Here is a 19,126-nt window from a genome sequence, read left to right as displayed (position 1 = left end):
CTCAAGTAATGTGCCAACTTCACTATTCATCCAACTTGGAACCCTCCTCGTGGAGTATTTTTTTTAATGGTAAATACGCATTCTAGGCGTCAGAGATTAATGTTTTAAAAGCATACCACAGTTCAATTGTATTCGTTCTCTGTGCGATATCTACCCATTTAATAGAGGCCATGTAGCGCCTTAAGGCATCGTAATTCTGCTACCTCTCTCTTCATCATCCACCGTAGAACTCCGTGATCACTTCCTGCTACTGGTTCCTCTACTGTTAGCCCTGTTATATCATTACATTCATGGGTGATGATGAGGTCTAGGATATTGTTTTCTATAGTACTTTCCCTGACATGTTGATACAAATAACAGTCATCTAGTTGATTTAAAAATTTTGTTCCCCATGTCGAGTTTCCTTCCCATTTTCTTCAATCAATTAGAGGCAAATTGAAATCACCCATAATAAGACATTGACGCTTACTTGTCCATTCCATTTGCACGTAGAGGCTTTTGTCATAATCTTCACAATCACCTGGTCTGTAGATTACTCCTACTGGCATTATACCTTTGTTTCCAACTATCTCACACCACACAGATTCTATACTAGCACGTGAAACGTCTGCATCCGGGAAAGTTATCGTCCCACTCAGGCTGCTTCTGATAAGAATCATCATTACCCCACCACCCCTTATATCTACCCTATCTTTCCTTAATACATTATACAAGCCGTACTGAAACTCATCATCACCTATTTCCGTAAGCCCTATTATGTCCGCGTTACTTGTTTTAACCAGCAGTTCGAATTCGTTCATTTTATTGACGACACTTCTAACATTACACTATAAACAATTAAAGACTTAATGTACTTGTATATTTAACAACCCTAACACAACTCTTGAAGTTTTTTAGGCTCTCTTCCCTGGTATTAGCTACTCACTCACTTGAAACGTTTCTGCCCCCAGAAGTTGTTGTTGTTGTTGTTATTATTTGGTTGTTAGGAGCATTAGCAACTAAGGCCATATTGCTCCGGGGATATGCGGTGGTCATTCCCTGACCTTTCCGTATTTGGGGATCACGGGCTCGAACCCAGGTCTAATCAAGAATCGTGTGCAACGCACCGCTGCTCCTGCCCACCTGGCTACGGAGGCGCCTGCCCCCAGAACATATAGATATGTCCAGTTGGGGTAACAAATAAGAACTCTTGAGGTATGTGCAAGAGTTACTTTGACTAATATTATCAGATAAACGCGTGTCAGTATTACCCCCCCCATCTAGGAGTTTCCCTGAACCTTTAAGGTATCCTCAATAATACTGGCAAAACTTTTGCACCACCTTTGTTTAAGTGTATCCCGTCTCTACAAAACAAATTCCTTCTACCTACAAGTGTGGGCCAAGCTAATAGAAATTTCCCCCCAAAAGCCTTGCAGAGTCATTCAAGTCTTGAGTTAATCCACAAGGCTTTTAACATATAATCCCTCCTATCGTGTCTAGGCAGAATTGCAGACACATAGACATTGTGGCCTAGCCCGTGGCATTTCCTCAGCATGGTCCTGTATTTTTCCAACGAATTGTCAGATCGTGTACGTTTAATGTCATTAGTCCCCACATGAATAATAATATTCTCTTTACCCCCCTTTAAATCTGACCCTCTGTTGGTGACATCATTAATAGTTGCACCCAGCAGACATACCCTGGTTCTACTCCACCTATCCTTATTACAAAAAATATTCCCCGTTTCCCTCACAATAGTCTCCTAATAAAACAAAGTCCTTTTGAACCAGAGTGGTTTGCACTTGGTTTTTCTGTTTTGAGGCTCAAATCGGGAGTGCATCACTTGGTAGATTGCTGGAGTCTTGAGTCCCTGACGTGCTCCCAGGTACATTATTCTCGAGGGCAAGCACCCGTTTTTTCAGTGACTCAAATTGTTCCATCAGTGCACCAAATTGTAATTTAAGATCGCTGCACTTCTTACATAGATCACAAAGAAAAGAATCCCCAGATGAGCTATGATTAGTCACCAGGTCGACCTAGGAAAACATTCCACAGGTTCCGCAACGGATTAAATCATGACTCACACGTAAATTGCCATTGGCTATTTCCGTGCGAGTCACGATACTCTGTGACGTGTTTAAGGCAGATCTTGTAATTACCATTATAAAATTGGCTAAATATCAATGAAAATTAACCTTTAAAAATGATAAATGTAATATTATAAAAATCAAACTGTTATAGGTTTTCCTGTATCCAAACAATATACTAAATAAATCAAATATTTAAAAGCAATAATCAACAGTAATCCAATCCACTAAACTGAAGAGCCCTGACGAAGCGTGTCCGCTCACCTCGAATGCCAACACTCGACTTGTGATGAAACCTTTTGCTTTTATGACAGCCTTCAATCTTGAAATAGTGGGGACTTGGGTTTAACTAAATCTAATGCAGAGTTCCTGACCTCTCGGCTGCAAGATATCCACATACAGGAAAAGACATGTCAGTTATGCACGTTTTTACACAGTTACTGAATCCTCGTGCTATTATTTTATTAGTATTTTTAAAGAAATTGGTATCAGTCACAGCCCAGAAGAGTGGCATGTTTTCATAGGGTTCAAGTAAAGATTTGAAAGCTGTGTTGGTTCGGGAATGTACACCTGTTGATTCTTGTTGCGCATTTTGTCGTATTAAAGAAGGTTACGAAAATGTAAACCATATGTTACAGAAGATCAAATATAACCAGTATATATGGGAAATTTGTGGGAAAAATTTTAATTGCCGAGGTTCTTTTTTGAAATTTTTAAGGTGGTTTCGCCAAGTTCCCTGGCTTTCTCTGCCTCTGGTACAGCGGCGTTGCAGATTAGCACTACAGGAGAAGAAAGTTGTCTGCCAGATGGAAGTTGTAGTCTGGCGTACAAAATGTAGTTAATAATCCTGTGGTTCCAGAACAAAGTTTTGCTTTCTCCACACCATATTAAGCTGGGACTGCCGAAATATTTGTTAAATAATTAGACCTTCAAGATGATATCTTCCAGCTTGTACAATACATGTTTCCAGAATTTTCTGATGCAAAAGTGAACGATGACATATTTATTGGGCCACAAGTTAAGTAGGTATTGGATTCATTAGGACTGAAAGACAAAATGACTGATTCCGAGAGAAATGCCTGGCATTCATTTCACCTTGTAGTGAATGGCTTTCCTGGTAACATTAAAAGAAAATTACGAAAGAACTAGTTTACAAGTAGATTGAAAATTACGGAAAAATAGGATGAAGAATGTCATTCAAGCTCCATTACTTGCACTCTCGACCGAATCTTTTCAGACGAAACATGTGCGATGTTGGTAAGGAGCATGGGAGGGGGGGGGGGAGGATAGAGAGATTTCACCTGTACATACAGGCATTGGAGAAGAGGTGAGGTATCTATTAAGATGTGATGAAGCTATGATGGGAAACTATCTTGTTCTTGTTTCGGGATGATCACACTGACCCCTAAAGAAAAGACGTTCAAATGAACTTTTAGTATTTTTTTAATTATTATTATTAACCCGGTTTGAAGTTTAATTTGTGATTTTTTGTTATTTACTTTTAGTAAACATTAATAGCTTATATTTGTTACGAACTGATAACTAGAGGGGGCGTGGATGAATGGATAGTACTAGGTATTCCTATTATTTTTGAACCTCAGTGTAGTTATGGCTTTTGTGTGGGCACGATGAGTGCCGCAAGGGTCTGTTGTCTCTGACTCCCCCTAGAGAGTGTCTAGTGGTCAAAATAGTACAACAATCCCTATACCCTCAATATTAAAGTGTGGGGGGATTGTCCCCTGAAATACCACAGTTTGGATTGAGCGTGGTGATTACGTTGGTAGTTTGTTCTCCAATGCCGCAATAACCTTTCACGTAGATTTTATTTCTAATTCTGATTTTCTCTGGTGTGGATGAGAATTAGCAAAGAGGCAATCTTTCAAAATCAAAACAAATATTTATTAAAAAGCAATCATACACAACAGTTTCACGTTTTAAAATATTAAAACATGAGCATTATAATATGATTATAAGATGACATAGCAATTTATTATAGTGGCTACCCACTAGTGACCATATTCTGGTAACTATACATAAATAAAATGCGTTTTCATCGTTATTACTTTAACCCAGCCATGAGCTTTGACTCAGGGCACAAGCTTCTATAGTGATGTGTCCTTAAAAATATCTATAAAGTTACAAAATCCCATGAAACACAAAATATACTACGAAGGAACACAAAATATTAGGAAGAAATCATTTTAGTCATTATTCTCCTGAGGTAAGACTGTTCGATTTCTTACATACCAGCCATTCGCCTGTCATACTCATAATAAAATCTTCTCACTTACCCTGTTTCTTTCTTGGTCCGAGCTGGACTCTCAATGCGACTCCTTGGATTTCCGTTTGGAGAAGCTGGGTGTTGGCTGTCTCTTCTTTTTCTACTGGCTGACACTCGGCTTTGGTTTCTTTCTTGATGATCGACACAAGCACACAACCACAACACCATCCGCCACGCTCCCTGGGTCTTCATAGGGCCCTTCTTTTTAAGGTAGAAGCTTCTCCCAAAGTTTATTTAATATTAGTCTCTGATTGGACGTCGAAGTGAGGACTCCTCTCCCAAGCACTTGGACAACATGTGATAGAAAAGGGATGATCACATCACCCCCATCGTGACACACGTCAGCATGTCTGATATCTAGCTAAGAACTGTGAGCAAAAGCTGTTCGTTGCCTTTTCCGGAAAGGAAGGGTAAAAGCTGATATGTGTGAACGCTTGCTAAAGGTATTTCACTTATAAGCGAATGGCTTCTCGCTCTCTTTGTTTATATGACCCAGCTACTTTCTCTGACCTATTTTCCCTCTTATCAGAAGTCACTTCTCCGTGGGTAAACGTAGGCTCTTAATAACAAAACTTATGTGGATATTTGCTGCCGAGTTACGAGTGGAGTTTTTGATATCTTTAAACAACCCTTTTAAATAACACTCGTGTAAAATATCTGGTTTTCCTTTTACCAGGGAGAATATTAGTGAATATACAGGTTATCAATAAGTGATGCAGGTAAACAAAAAGGAGAGTAATTTAACAAATAAGGATTAATTTACCGTAGACAAATTAAAAGGGGGGGGGGGGATAATTTCTCCACTCGTAACGTATTCTGTACAGAAGTTAAACATTGTTAATAAACCTGATGTAGTATTATTGAATATTTACTTTTCTTTCGTTTTTGGCAAACTATACAAAAGCTAAAAGTCATATTCGGAATCAGCATACTCAAATTCACAAACACCGAGAAATACAGATAAACAAAACTTCGGGATAAAACACTAAGAAATGCAGATAAACCTTTTGAAAAACTGTCACATAGTGCTATTTACAGGCGTTAGCATCTAATGGTCATATTGCCATGTATTATGTTTATACTAGTGTGTGTTCCTGGAATATTTACATGTTATATGGGTGGAGAAATCCGGACTAAGTTGGGTGGTGGGGGGGTGCACTTCCTCTTCTTGAGATCGGCTAACTACAGCCCTGATTGCAGAAGCCCTTCCCGGTCTCTAGCGAAAGTCAAATTCAGATTTTGCTAAAACGAGTGACAACTCACTGTGTGTTCTCTCTCTCTCTTCCCCCTAAAAATACCAACAGGTTACCTGCATGCTCAGTTACCTGCTTGGTCAGAGCTTATAAACCACGTCATTGTCAATTCATATTTTGTTTTCTCACACTAGCTGCATTTGCTTGTGTAGAAGTACATCGTAGTCCTAGTAATTCGTGTTAGTTACTGCAGTAGGACACCATTTTATCTCCAACTTCCCTTGGTTTACTTCTTTCGAATTCCCTTTGTATTCAAGTAAACTATGTGAGTAAACTATGCTGAGCTCTAAGATTTAATTAAACTTGGCTTTAAATATAATTAAGCATAATTTTACTAAAAGGTTAGGACACAAGACACTATTAAAAATTATTAATATAAAAGCGGAGCAAAGACATATTACTGAATTAAGATCATTGAAGTTTAAATATATACAAAAGTGCATATTTGCACAACGTTTCCATAGTTTCAGTTGACAGACAGAAAATCTTTTTCTCCGTGTATACCATCAAGTAATTTCAATTTCCTTTTATTAATTGTGTGGTGAAGTTGTTCTTTTATATTTCAAAGAAGGTCCGAAGACTTACAAAGAAACTGTTCATGCTCCAAACGGTCTTGTTATTAGCTTAGCCACATGTTCGGAATCTTTCGTTTCCCACTTCAAGCGTAATTGCATGCTATAATCAGCTTATTTTCGTTTCTTTCGTTCCCTGCTCGGAGCCTCTGAAAATCTTATGAAAGGGTCGCATTATAGCGTCTTCCCCTGACCAGATTGCCTAATCTTAGCGACGGTATTTTATTCTCCGTAGAAAACAACTAACTGTTTGGAGTTATCACCGAAGAAAGAATCTCTGGATTATTTTCTTTATTTGTTGAAGGGTTACAAGTTGTAACAAAGAAATCAATTTTGTTGAATTTTGTCGCGAAGAAAAAAATATTCAGAGGAACAAAGACTATATTGCACAATAGTCACCGGGAAATGTTCAATTTAAAAATACTGTATATATTTTTAAGTGAGATTTTTCCTGAAACTTCATATGAAAAGGATGCGAAAGAATTGCAGAAATTTCCGCAGAAGTAATTGTGTTTGCTGCCTCAGGGCCGAGGAGACATTCCTTCAACACATTCCTTGTGGTTTATAATGAATTATGTCTTAAACTCATATTACAGTGATGTTAAGCAAGTATAGTAGCCTTTTGGTCATTTTCAGGCGCGTTAGCCTATGCGCAACAGTGCCTGTTGTCTTCATCATGTCCACCGTCAATTCGTTTGCATGTAATAACTTGATTCCTAATGGATTTTCATAAAATATTGTATCAAATTTTATTAAAATTGGACTAATAGAAATCAGGCAACTATTTTTCTATCTGTCCGTCCGTATGTAATAGCACGACTCTCAGTGGATGGATTTTCATGAAATTTTATCTTTGGCTCTTTTAGAACGATTTGTCGAGCCATCCCAAATTTCATTAAAATCGGACCAATGGAAGATTTCTAGCAATTATTATTATTATTACTTTCTCATACATATCAGATGGCCTATCCATATATCATATATTGTAGCTGAAGCACTTGTTGTTTTTTTGTTGCCGCGAACTGATTGGAGGAATGAATGGACAACGTGGCTGATGCGCAGAAACGAAATGATCCGTGTTCGCACATAAAAGTCTTTGTTTTGTGCTAGTTGTTTTGTTATAAATCATGAATTACTACTATTTTCTAACGTGTCTGAAATGTAACGTGTTGCCTACATTAATTAACTTGTTTTTTATTTTATTTTATGGATTTAACGACATGTTCTTGTAACTTTTTAATGTTTGAATGTTTGTAGGTCTCTGCAGAGTCCAAACCCCAGAATAGATATAGTCATCCGTCGCTTTATGCAATCCTGTTTTACGCGGGTTCCGTATAGACGAGTTCCATTAAATTCTGTATGTAATCCGGTTTCAGTCGATCCTGCTAAGCAAATCTACGCTCATGTCACAAACCGCGGCATTCAGCACATTACAAATAAACAGCATCTTGTGTTGCTGTCTAGCTTGCCATTACTAGCTGTTTCTTCTTGGTAAATTATTTAACGACACTTTTTAAGTTATTGATTAATATTACTGAACATCATAATATCGATATTTTTTATACATTTAAACATTTTATACAGTATTTTTATACATTTAATTATTTTTCAGGTAAATATGGGAATTATGTTAATAATTGCATTATCTTTTCTTTTCGCGACATCCATCCTCATCAGCAATGTATTTATGTTCCCACTTTCCGCGTGAATTTCTTTTAGCAAAAAATTCTCAAGAACCTGTCGGTCTTCTAGATAGAAGTATGACTGCATCTAAATAAGCTAACGTTATGAAGTAAGATAGAAAATTCCAAATGAAATCAATGTTATGTACGCATTTTAGAAACGTGCAGAATATGAGTGGTAAGGGATGCTTTCGGGGTAAAGCAAACGCTGAGGTCTTTACGATGGAAGACGAGAAGTCTTTGCTTTTCTGCTTCATACTTGTAAAAGTTTTTTGTGTTGACATAAGCAAAATTTAATACTCTACATTTAGGTTCCTTAAAAAATATGTTTTAGATCATTTAATGATTTAATATTATTTAATTCAATAATTTTACGATTTTATATCATCCATATATGCCAAGAATGTGTGAATATTTTTTTTCATATATGAAAATTTTGTATTGACTCAGTAACCTTGTTACTTTCATTTGTTGTTCAATGCACACGGCTGCTGATTATTTTATGTCTTATAAATGTTTTAGGTGTGAGAGACATTTTTAGATCAGAGAGACAATTACGGGATCCCACAGTTTCGTACGTAACTGTGGGATCCCGTAATTGTTATCAACAGATATATAATAATTATACCTTACAGAGACTATAAGAAGGATTGGACTCATGTCAGATAGGGCCTTTTAAGTATGGCGTTGAGAAGGAGAAACGGTTGTTCATCGCTATCTTAGTTTGGCATTTCATTCGTAGTTGTGTGTGCTTGGGTTGATAAGTAAAAGAATTTCCTTTCATTTTTCTTTGTTGCTCTGACCACATGTTTAACGAGAGAACTTGAGTGTTAATTAAGCCCATGGGAGTAATGAATTATACGATGTAATTATTTACTTTGTCAGGTGACGAGCATACAGCACACGGATTAAGAAGATAATAGATTTAAGGTCTTCCTTTATCTTCAAGACAATTTTTTTCTTCTAATTTTTCTTTTCGAGCGTATGGAAAATACTTAATTTAAGCTTATTCAAGTGCTTGGCCCATTCTGACCAGGAAACTAAAGAAATTAAGAGTTATAAAGAAAAGTCCAGAAATAAAGACTTAGAAACGTCCTTAACGTTGGAATGAAAGATGTTCGTTCCCAACGTCACGGTAACAGAATTTTTTATTAACCTCCCTCCCGACGTACATCTAACACAGACAATTAAAAAGGAATAGTGAAGTCAAATTAATTAACGGATTAATTACAGTAGGTGATTAGAAGGAGAAAGCGTTCCTTTCTAATTATAACTCACTTTGCAATACGCTTGCAATGCTTTTTTGCAAAGTAGAGACTTTTGGCGTCACTTGGCATTGAGCAATTCATTCAAGGAGCGATCTCACATGTCGGTAGGAATTAGCAAAACTGGCTTTGTTACTGTTCTTCTGCACGTTTAGCAGGGAACGAGTACCAGATCGATTTAAGAGAACTGCACGGGTCTCAATAATCTTCTTAAAACTCACGAGTTTAAATTGTGAACCTAGAGCAAGAGTATATCAGGAGATATGACACGTTTCCTGTCTACGTCTTCCTCTACATTTCTCCTCTTAATTTTCCAAATATCTGTTCGCATTCTTCCATATTATTCCTTACTGCAATTTCTTGAGTTTCTCCGAGCTATTGTTATGTGGTAATTCTGGCAATTTTTCAGCGTGGTCATCGATTTATTTCAGTCATCTCCGTTGTTTATCCAATGATATTTCTCATTCCTTCTTTTCCTTTATATCTTAATTTCTTCTGATGTTCAGTTCTAAATGTGCCTGTCGGCTGTCTAAACAACTTCATTTATTCCTCCATTACCTCTTACCACTGTTTTACAGCCAGTTCTTTGCTCCATATGACTTTCAGCTATAGTTATCATCTCTTACGCTATGCATTTATTTTCAGTCGCAACTCCTTGTCACAAATCGCTTTTGATGATCACTATTTATTCTAGTCATCTCTGTCGCATGCACCTCCTTGCGCTTATCCTCTTTATGTAGCATGCTCATTGTAAATTCAAATTTTGGGAAACTTTTACATATGTTTCTTGTTCTCGCGGGTAGCGTAGCGGATGGTCACTACTCTCTTATACACAGCGAAAAACGCTTGGATTTGTTTTCTGTCATTCTAGAGTTGACGATTTATTGTCTTTATTTCATCATAACTCCTATTGCAATTGCTTACATAGGTAATTTGTGTAATAAGTGTTCCCTAGAACAGCATGTATGACTGGTCAAAGTCAAGTAACTAATTAACACTGTTCGTATTTATTCAAAAATTGCACACTCTATGGAAGTAGTATGCAATTTTGAGACTTGGGATACATCAGTAGTGGTAGGATTTAGGAGCATCAGCGACTAAGGCCGTATTTATCTGTGTATACTGTCTGTAAATTATTGCGTGTGTTCTGTGGTCGATTTTCGGTTTGCTGAACGAAAAACGCAAGTTTCCGGGAGGGGGAAACCATGCTACCCTCGCCTGAGACCAACCAACTCAACCACGTTGTGAAAAAGTCCCATAAAAATTCCTCACATCATCGACGGGACTCGAACTTAGGTCTTTTCCACACGGTGGTGGGAGGACGGCGATTCTGCCAACTATCCTACTAACGAGGGTGGGGTATGTCAGAACTTCGGCAAAGTTAATTATGCGTATTACGAAGTGATGAACGCATGCATGATTTTTGGTCCATTCATCACTGAAAGTGTTTGGATCAAATTTTATAAGGGAATTTCCCTGTAACTTTGGTTAGAGCAGCATCTCACAGTTCAGTCATTTATATGTTGAGGGACAGTACTTTATATGAACAGTTTTTCATCCTGTAGCTACCTTGATAAAGTGATCATTGTTGTCCACAGACAACATGGGCAGTCCCGCACAGTCTCCAGGCAACAGATTGGAAAACGTTTCCTTAGAGAGATAGGTTTCAGTTCTTCAAGTTCACTTATCATCTTCAGCTGTCCTGATCATTTCATAACACTTCTGTTTTTCTTGCCTATCGAACTAATAAATTCACTTATTGATAGTTTGCAACTGGAGGTAAACACAGCACCGAGAATGCCCCAGATAGCTCCATGATGCAATTTCATTTAATCATCTGAAGATATTTTCACGGAGGTTGCTACAAAGGCAAACAGGCATATCCGAATTCCAGATTGATCTGGAAATGAAGCCCTATAATTGTATTTTAGTCGTTCTACTCATTCAGTCAGTACAGTAGCTTTTCAGGTGCAAATGACAGCAAACATGTATTTTCCAAGTCATGGGTTATCGAAGCGATAGTACATATATCCAAGAGTATTTTGCTTATAAATTTTAAAAACCCCAAATTTATTGTGGGGAAAACTCATGCTATCCTTACTCATTCTGTCAGTACAGTAGCTTTTCAGGTGCAAATGACAGCAAACAGGCATTTTTCAAGTTATGGGTTATCGAAGCGATAGTACATATATCCAAGAGTATTTTGCTTATAAATTTTAAAAACCCCAAATTTCTTGTGGGGAAAACTCATGCTATCCTCACTCGAAGCTGAGTATCTCGTCACTATGTGAAAAAAGCCCATATAAGGTCCATGCGTCATTGACGGGATTCGAACCCCAACCCTTCCACACAGTGTGTAGAAGGAATAATCACTGCTAATCGTGAGAACTGTGCAAATGACATCAGCTTCTTTTTGCACAGAGTTTATTTCAAGATTCATCACTGGCACCAAAGATTTCCCCACACGCACACAGGCAGTAGAGTCCCCTAAAGCTTGCCGACCCCTGGATTAAGTGATCACTTAAACCAGGGATCGGCAATCTTATATTACGTCTCTTATATTGAAGACGAGTTCTCATCCCCCCCCCCCCCCCGAAAGTTTATATGTGAACGAGAGACCGTGTTTAACGCTTCTCGAACTCAGCGGAATAAACTTGAACTGATTGCATAGCACAGTGTAATCTCTGCGATATAATATTCATTGTGGACCCTAAGACATAAGATGGAAATCAGTTTGATCTGAACACACTCGATTCTAGTAGAGTGATATTGTTGACGCGGGAACCATGTTATGTCGCCGTACTCAATAACCGGAAAGAATAAGCTGCTTAAATCGCTGCTGTGGGAAGATGTAGAGTGTTTTATCAACCTTAAGAGCTTACAAGTTTGCGAGATAGTGGCATTAAAGCGAGCCGCAGGACGTAAGTCGAATCTCATAAAAACTAAGTTCTTTAAAATGCTTTACCCTCTGAATCTCTGTGGTTCATTTATGTTTTGTATGGTTCATTTTTATTTTATTTGCTGATTTCTGCTTCCGAAGCTTTCTTCTTTTCCGCACTTGTCCATTCCTTCCTTATTTCTAGAAGAATAACAGAAATTTACGTCAATATATTATCAGATTCCTTCCTGATGTGTCTGTGCATTCTTGGTCCACATCTTCCTCAGCACTTCATTGGTTTCATTCCGATTTATTGACCCGGTATTTTTTTTTTTTTTTTTTAATCTTTTCAATTTTTCACAGTCATGGTTTCACAATTTCACACGTTCTCTCGTCTTCATGCTTTAAATATGTGAAAGCTAAAAGTGATTGATGGCTTACGGTGAAAAATGCATCATGTAATATTTAAGTTGGGTATTGGCCTTTAGATATCTACGTGGAATGTGTGTGGTTGTTGTTAGACTGTATTCTATAGGGATTTTCCCTGTCACCAGAATGATTGATGACGTCATTTAATAAATTAGGTGATGCTAATTTCATAACATAAACAAGTGTAGTGGGAATTTGATAAATTAAGACCGTCTTAACGGAACACACTTGAGATATTTAGCTTATTATTACATAAATTTATAAAACGCAAGTTATATTCACTATTCTTATAAGAGGGGTATTAGAATTTTTTTTTTTGCTTTAATTAAGTTAGTATTTTACTTTATTTCCTGAATAAACCGTTTACTTTAGCTGGAATGGTTTTGTTCATCGCAAATAGATTAAGCATGGAGGTTTGAATTCATTCAGCTAAAACATTATACCGTATTTATTTCTTTGCCGAATAGAAGGTACTAGTAACCCAAAATAAGCGAAAATTTAACGCAGAAAAAACTTAAGAACGTAACTTAAAGAAATGCCTAAACCACAACTTGCATACAGAGATGTTATATGTGTTTTATGTGCCTTCAAGAAGAAAGCCGTGTCATCAAATTCTTAAGAGAGAGACAATCCTAATTAAGTTAGTAACAGCTGCCAAATCTTTCCTTATTAGACCTGATGACAAAATTCAATATAGAATCCAGAAACCTCGCCAGTTATTAAATACAGTGAAATATATCATGTTGGCCACCTTGGGTTCCATTGAAATGTGACTTTAGATAAAATAATGTAAACATTTCCCATTTTTGTACCTATATGTGACTGCACAATATTATGTATATTGTGTTATTTTTGCTATCATGTTAAGTATTTTATTTTGTTTCTATTGACTTTGTTTCATGACTTTTGGGGAAACTGCATGTTTCATTTGAAATCAATGGATCTTAAGTGAATGGAAAGAGATGCAGTGAATTTTAATCATAAATCAAAAGTGCAGGTACATTTTAGTGTTTAGTGTTAGGATCAAGAGGCATCGAGGGTTCCCAAACTTTGTATTGCGTACTTTATGTCACAGTACAAACTCTGTCAAGGCCAGATAGTGCGTGTTATATTGTGTGGTCTGCGTAGTGCTGCGTTGGTCTGTTGTTCATCTGGCCTCTTAGCCTTGGAAAACAACGCCCCCCCCTCTTCCTCCACTCTATCTGTATGCCAGCGAACGCCCTACATGTCCAAATTTAACTACACCCAAATTTCTTCACCCACAAAACTTTCGGCCCCTCAAATTCTAGCGCCATTCTTGCCGCGATCACTCCAGTGTGTGTGTGTTTTTTTAAAGACCCTACCACTGAAATCTCAGGAAATGAGGTGGCAGGACCTGCCAGAGTAACTACCATCAACTACTGCTGGTGTGGTATGGACATGCCATACTGCCTAGCAGAGGTCATCTCCTCTATCGACCCCTTGCTTCTACTTCTACCCCCCCAGTCTTCAGCCTCCCCTCCCTCCCACTTTCATCTTTCATCTAGCGTATAGCCCACACGTCTAAATTTAATAACAACAAAATTCTGCCCGACCTATTAGGCCTTTTAACACATCTCTCTAGCGTTCAACCCCAACCAGCGATTTGCTAACAGCAATCTTATTAAGAATTAACGTCAAACGCGTATATATATATATGTATATATATATATATATACTGTATATATATATATATACTGTATATATATATATACACACACAGGGTGATTCACTACCAGTGCGACAAACTTGCAGGAGGTGTAGGGGGCACAAAGACGAATCGGAATCAGCCGACCGGGCTAGCCGAGTGGGTAAAGTACCTGCCCGGCAACCCAAAGGTCGCGGGTTCGATTCCCGCCTCGGGCTTGGATCAAAGTACTGCAAAAACCTTGGGAGGTGCAATATGGCCACAGAAGCCGATGCGCCAACAACTACCAAATCAAAAAAAAAAAAAAAAAAAAAAAAAAAAAAAAAGAATCGGAATCACATAGCATTGCAGGGTCCGAAATGCCTTCGTCATGCGGTAGAGGACGTTGAACGGGAGGTCGCGTGAACAGCGATCCCGCTGGAAGTCAGCATTTGCGAACCGGTTCCCAAGGCAGTAGGATGGACGAGTATTCAAACGTTGAACTGGCCGACATGCACCTCGCTTATGGAGCTGCGGACTGTAACGGGCGCGCCGCTCTGTGCTTGTACCAGGAACGTTTCCCGCACAGGCGTGCTCCTCATCATACGATTTTCGCACGTGTGCACAGAAGGTTACGTGAGACTGGTTGTTTCACGAGAGGTACCATGAATCGAGAGCGAACGACGAGGACGCCAGACAATGAGGAGAATGTCCTACGTCTTGCAGAAGGCAATCCGAGTACGAGTACTCGAGCGATAGGCCAACGATTGGGTATTTCCCAATCCACTGTATGGAGGATACTGTCAACAAACCAAATAAGTTCATACCATCTGCAACGCATCCAATCATTGGAGCCTGCAGATTATCCACTCCGGAGGACTTTTGCTGCTTGGTTTCTTCAACAGAAACGCTTCGCAAATGCTGACTTCCAGCGGGATCGCTGTTCACGCGACCTCCCGTTCAACGTCCTCTACCGCATGACAAAGGCATTTCGGACCCTGCAATGCTATGTGATTCCGATTCGTCTTTGTGCTCCCTACACCTCCTGCAAGTTTGTCGCACTGGTTGTGAATCGCCCTGTATATATATATATATATTTTAGGTCCTAGCCACTGAAATCCCAGGAAACTAGGTGGCAGGACCTGCTGGAGCAACTTGTCATGATTCTGGACACCCGGCTAGCCTCCACGTGGCGAGGTATGAGCAACGTCGGGCCCCACTAGGGGCCTGGCGGCCAGTAAGCCGTACAAACAATGGGCACAACACATCACACTGCACAGACATGGCCCACACACTTTCAAGTCTCTGGCTTGACAGTATACTGTCCTCGATACAGCGAACACACGCGTAGATGGGAGAAATCCCAGGTGCCGTCTGACACGAACATACCTTATACCATAAACTACTGGTGTACCTGGTGCGAAGTCGGGCAGCATCGAGCCTCAGCAGGGGTCTGGCGTCTAAATGGCCAGAGGAACAGCTGTACACAGCACCACACGTAAACAATATCCATATACTTTTAAATCTCTGGCCTTTACAGTGTTCAGTATCACAAGTGAATATATACCACGCAGAGATGGGTCCCTGGCGCCATTTCACCCTAAACACACTTTACCACGAGGAGGTGGGCCTGGAAGTAGGGTGTAAGGTCTCTGGCTGGGACTAATCCTGGCGTCGCTTGATCTTGCCAGAGAGGGCTCCTAAAAAAGTAGAATTTTTTTATTGGAAGAAAGCGCGGGGGTGATAGTATAAGTAATGGAGTATAGGTGAAGGCAAAGAAGGTGGATGATAGGAATGCTTCAGCCAAGATTTTGGAAGTTAAAGGGACAGGGGGGCATCTCTGCTTAGGAAGTCCAAAAGGATGCCCCTGTGAAGTACAGGTATAGATATAGTCATGACATGATAAGAGCCACTTGCTCTATGTGCCACCAGGGCAATGAGCCCATATGCACTAATTCAATTTACTCTTAATATTTGAGAAGTTTTGTATGATACAGCCTTCGTGGGTAGTTGGTAGGATCTCCGTCCTGCCCGTACCAGTTGAAAAAGACCTGAGTTTGAGTCCCGTCGATGACAGGAGGAATTTTTATAGTCCTTTTTTACCTCATGGCTGAGTTAGTCGGTCTCAGGCGAGGGTGGAATGGTTTTTCTCCCGGAAACTCTGGTTTTTCGTCCAACAAATATAAAAACGACCTCACAACACACGTAATTTATAGAGAGTATACACGGAGAAATATGGCCTTAGTCACTGATGCTCCTAAAACCCTACAACAACAATAGCAACCACCCTCAAAAATAATAATTTTTTTTTTTTAGTAAAAAATAATTTGAATTTATCTGGTAGCTTTTTGACAGTCATTCCACATCTTATGAGTTTTTGACAGCAATACAGTAATACTCCGAATAGGTTGAATTTGATAATTAGGGAATTGATATTCAGCTAATTAATATTTAATTACTGTCTGTTTTTTTTAAAATCCAAAATGGTGTATCTTTTTTCTTATAATGTACTGTTATTAATATTCCATCCCATAGGACTGATTGATATTGGTGCTGCAGGTAGTTCAGCTTTTGTAGAGGCCCTACTCTTTCAACAAATAGTTGTTTAAAAATAATTTCTTACAAATAAATCATGAAGTCTGTCTTAGCGAGAAAACAGGATGCTTGTTATTAATTAAAATTTTATACTTTTTATATTTTTTATATATTTCGATTTATAGATATTTAAATTTGCATTTTTAAAAATAGTAAATCAAAATTTACTATTAAAATTTTTAAATTTTAGTACCAAATTTTGAGCCTTGAGCCTTCCGAAGCCGCTTCAATCTTCTGGTCAATGTTCTGCATTTAATGTCAGTGGTAAATGAGTTTCATAAACGAAGTAGATGTTTGGGGTTAAATTGCTTAACTTTTTCAGTTATCTGTAATAAATTCGGAAATATATTTGTAATATCTTTTGTTCAAAATGAATATTATCATTTTTATTGTCGAAGGAATGGAACAAAATAACATAAAAGGGCAAATGCCTAAACAGAAAGCCGTTGGGGTTTACAGCATCCGTAAAAAGCCATGTAATTAATTATGAGCTGCGACATAATTTTTTGTAGAAAATTGTTTACGTAATGAACACGTGGAGCGACCACATAAATATATACGGCTTTTGTAGGTATTACGGAAGACAGTATCATGACAACATAAAGCACATTACAAATATTTTCTGTTGTAAACATGGACAACAGCATGAATTATACAGGTGGCTTCTAGTTTTTGGTCTTGGACAGGTTGTTGTTTAGCTCGGCTGTCTACAAAGGAAACCAGGAGAGATTCACCAAATTATAATAATTCAATTGTCCATTCGTCCGAGCCTTTGAGGAGTCGCACGAAGATTTAAGAGTTTGGTATTTCCAACAGCGAAGAAGGGCACGCACTGTAGGCATGACGTCAGTTGAATTTTTCCGTAAGTGTATAGTAAGCGAGTCTTGGTGTTGAACCATTTTAGAATACTGTACAGTAATACAGTATTCGTATTCCAACTGAGGCTATAGAGTTGGTGTGGGGAAGGATGACCAGATTGGAGCACAGTAGCATAGTAATGATATGAAATACAGTTGGCAGTACACCACGATAATCCGCTTATCAGGTTTCGTGTGCCAGAAAAAGTGGGGGGGGGGAGAGAGAGAGAGAGAGAGAGAGAGAGAGAGAGAGAGAGAGAGAGAGAGAGAGTACTTTCTCTTTTTAAAATTTAGAGAAAGAACGAGCAAAGAACTGAATCCACGGTATTCAATAAATTTGTTCAAAGATTCTTGGACAATTAAAGATAAGTCAGAAGTGGTGTTCGACTCTTTATTTGGCACTGGGACAGTGAAGGCCACATTATCTGTGATAAAATGAAAACGTTGGAGAAAAGAATGAAAATAGCTGAGAATATCAAAGGAAGATAAAGATCTGCCTTGCGAACCCAATTTTCAGTATCCTTCGTAAGCATATGCTTTTATGATGAAAGACCAGAATTCTAGTAGATAGGATGGACTCCAGGAAATGAAAGAGTGAAAGGACGGGCCTTACATGAAAGCAATCTCTGAGGAGTGTGATTACGCTCTTCAATACTGCATTGTAAGAGATACTGCATCCAGAGTAAATGAGTATTGAGGATATCATTCCAGGCTTGCAAAATTTTAGTGCATAAAAGAGTAAAGAAAAATGAAGCCCAAAATGAACGGTAAGAGACTTATATTTAAAATTCTAAGATGTGACGGTTTTAAGTTTAATTTTTTTCCATAACTTTTAATAACGAGAAGCAAGTACAATAGAACGGCAGTTTTTGATTGTCTGAGATTAAGTTATATTTTAGATAAATGGACCAACTATATACTGTAACCATCGCCGACATTTAACATTTTGAGAGTGCGCAGTTGAATAGAATAACAGAGCATCTCTAACAAGTAAAAGTTTACTACTTTTGAGTAGTAGCTCGGATTTAAATTTGAACTAAGGCTGATTAAACAGATAATCCGTTTATAATTTGTTTAAGTTCCTGTTGTTGAACAAAGGAAAAATGTGGGTAATTGAATTTAAAGGGGGAATAATGGCTTTAACGAGAGAGGGTAGAGAAATCGGTTAATACCTGTTATGGCTGAGGAATAATTTTTCTTATCTTTCGTAGCAGATGTCTCGACTGTGTGTGTTGTGTCTCGACTTGCGCAAAGTGTAAAATATGTGATTCAGAATAAAAGTGTGACACAGAATAAAAGATGTGATTCAAACTTGACATCAATATGATTCTTATCTTAGAATATTTCTATTCCTTACTCATTAATCGTTAATTCTTTGTTGAAATTTTGATTCCTCTAAGAGTTCAAATTTTTGCTTCATTGCTTCTACATAACCCCGTTTCCATTTTAGTTTTCGTAATATGATTAGTGCTTTATTAAGTACTTCTTGTATTTAGGATTTCAGAATTTTTTCCATCCAGGTTCGTGAACTTTATCGTTTAAACTCTAAAAATGGCAGGAAAAATGAAAGTTTAATTACATTATTGGTCTTGGGTTCGGTAGT

The sequence above is a fragment of the Mastigoproctus giganteus genome, chromosome 7, assembly GCF_048544385.1.
Source record: "Mastigoproctus giganteus isolate SK-2022 chromosome 7, ASM4854438v1, whole genome shotgun sequence".
Classification (NCBI taxonomy): domain Eukaryota; kingdom Metazoa; phylum Arthropoda; class Arachnida; order Uropygi; family Thelyphonidae; genus Mastigoproctus; species Mastigoproctus giganteus.
The sequence above is the reverse complement of the archived record's forward strand: the minus strand, read 5'-3'. Positions refer to the sequence as shown.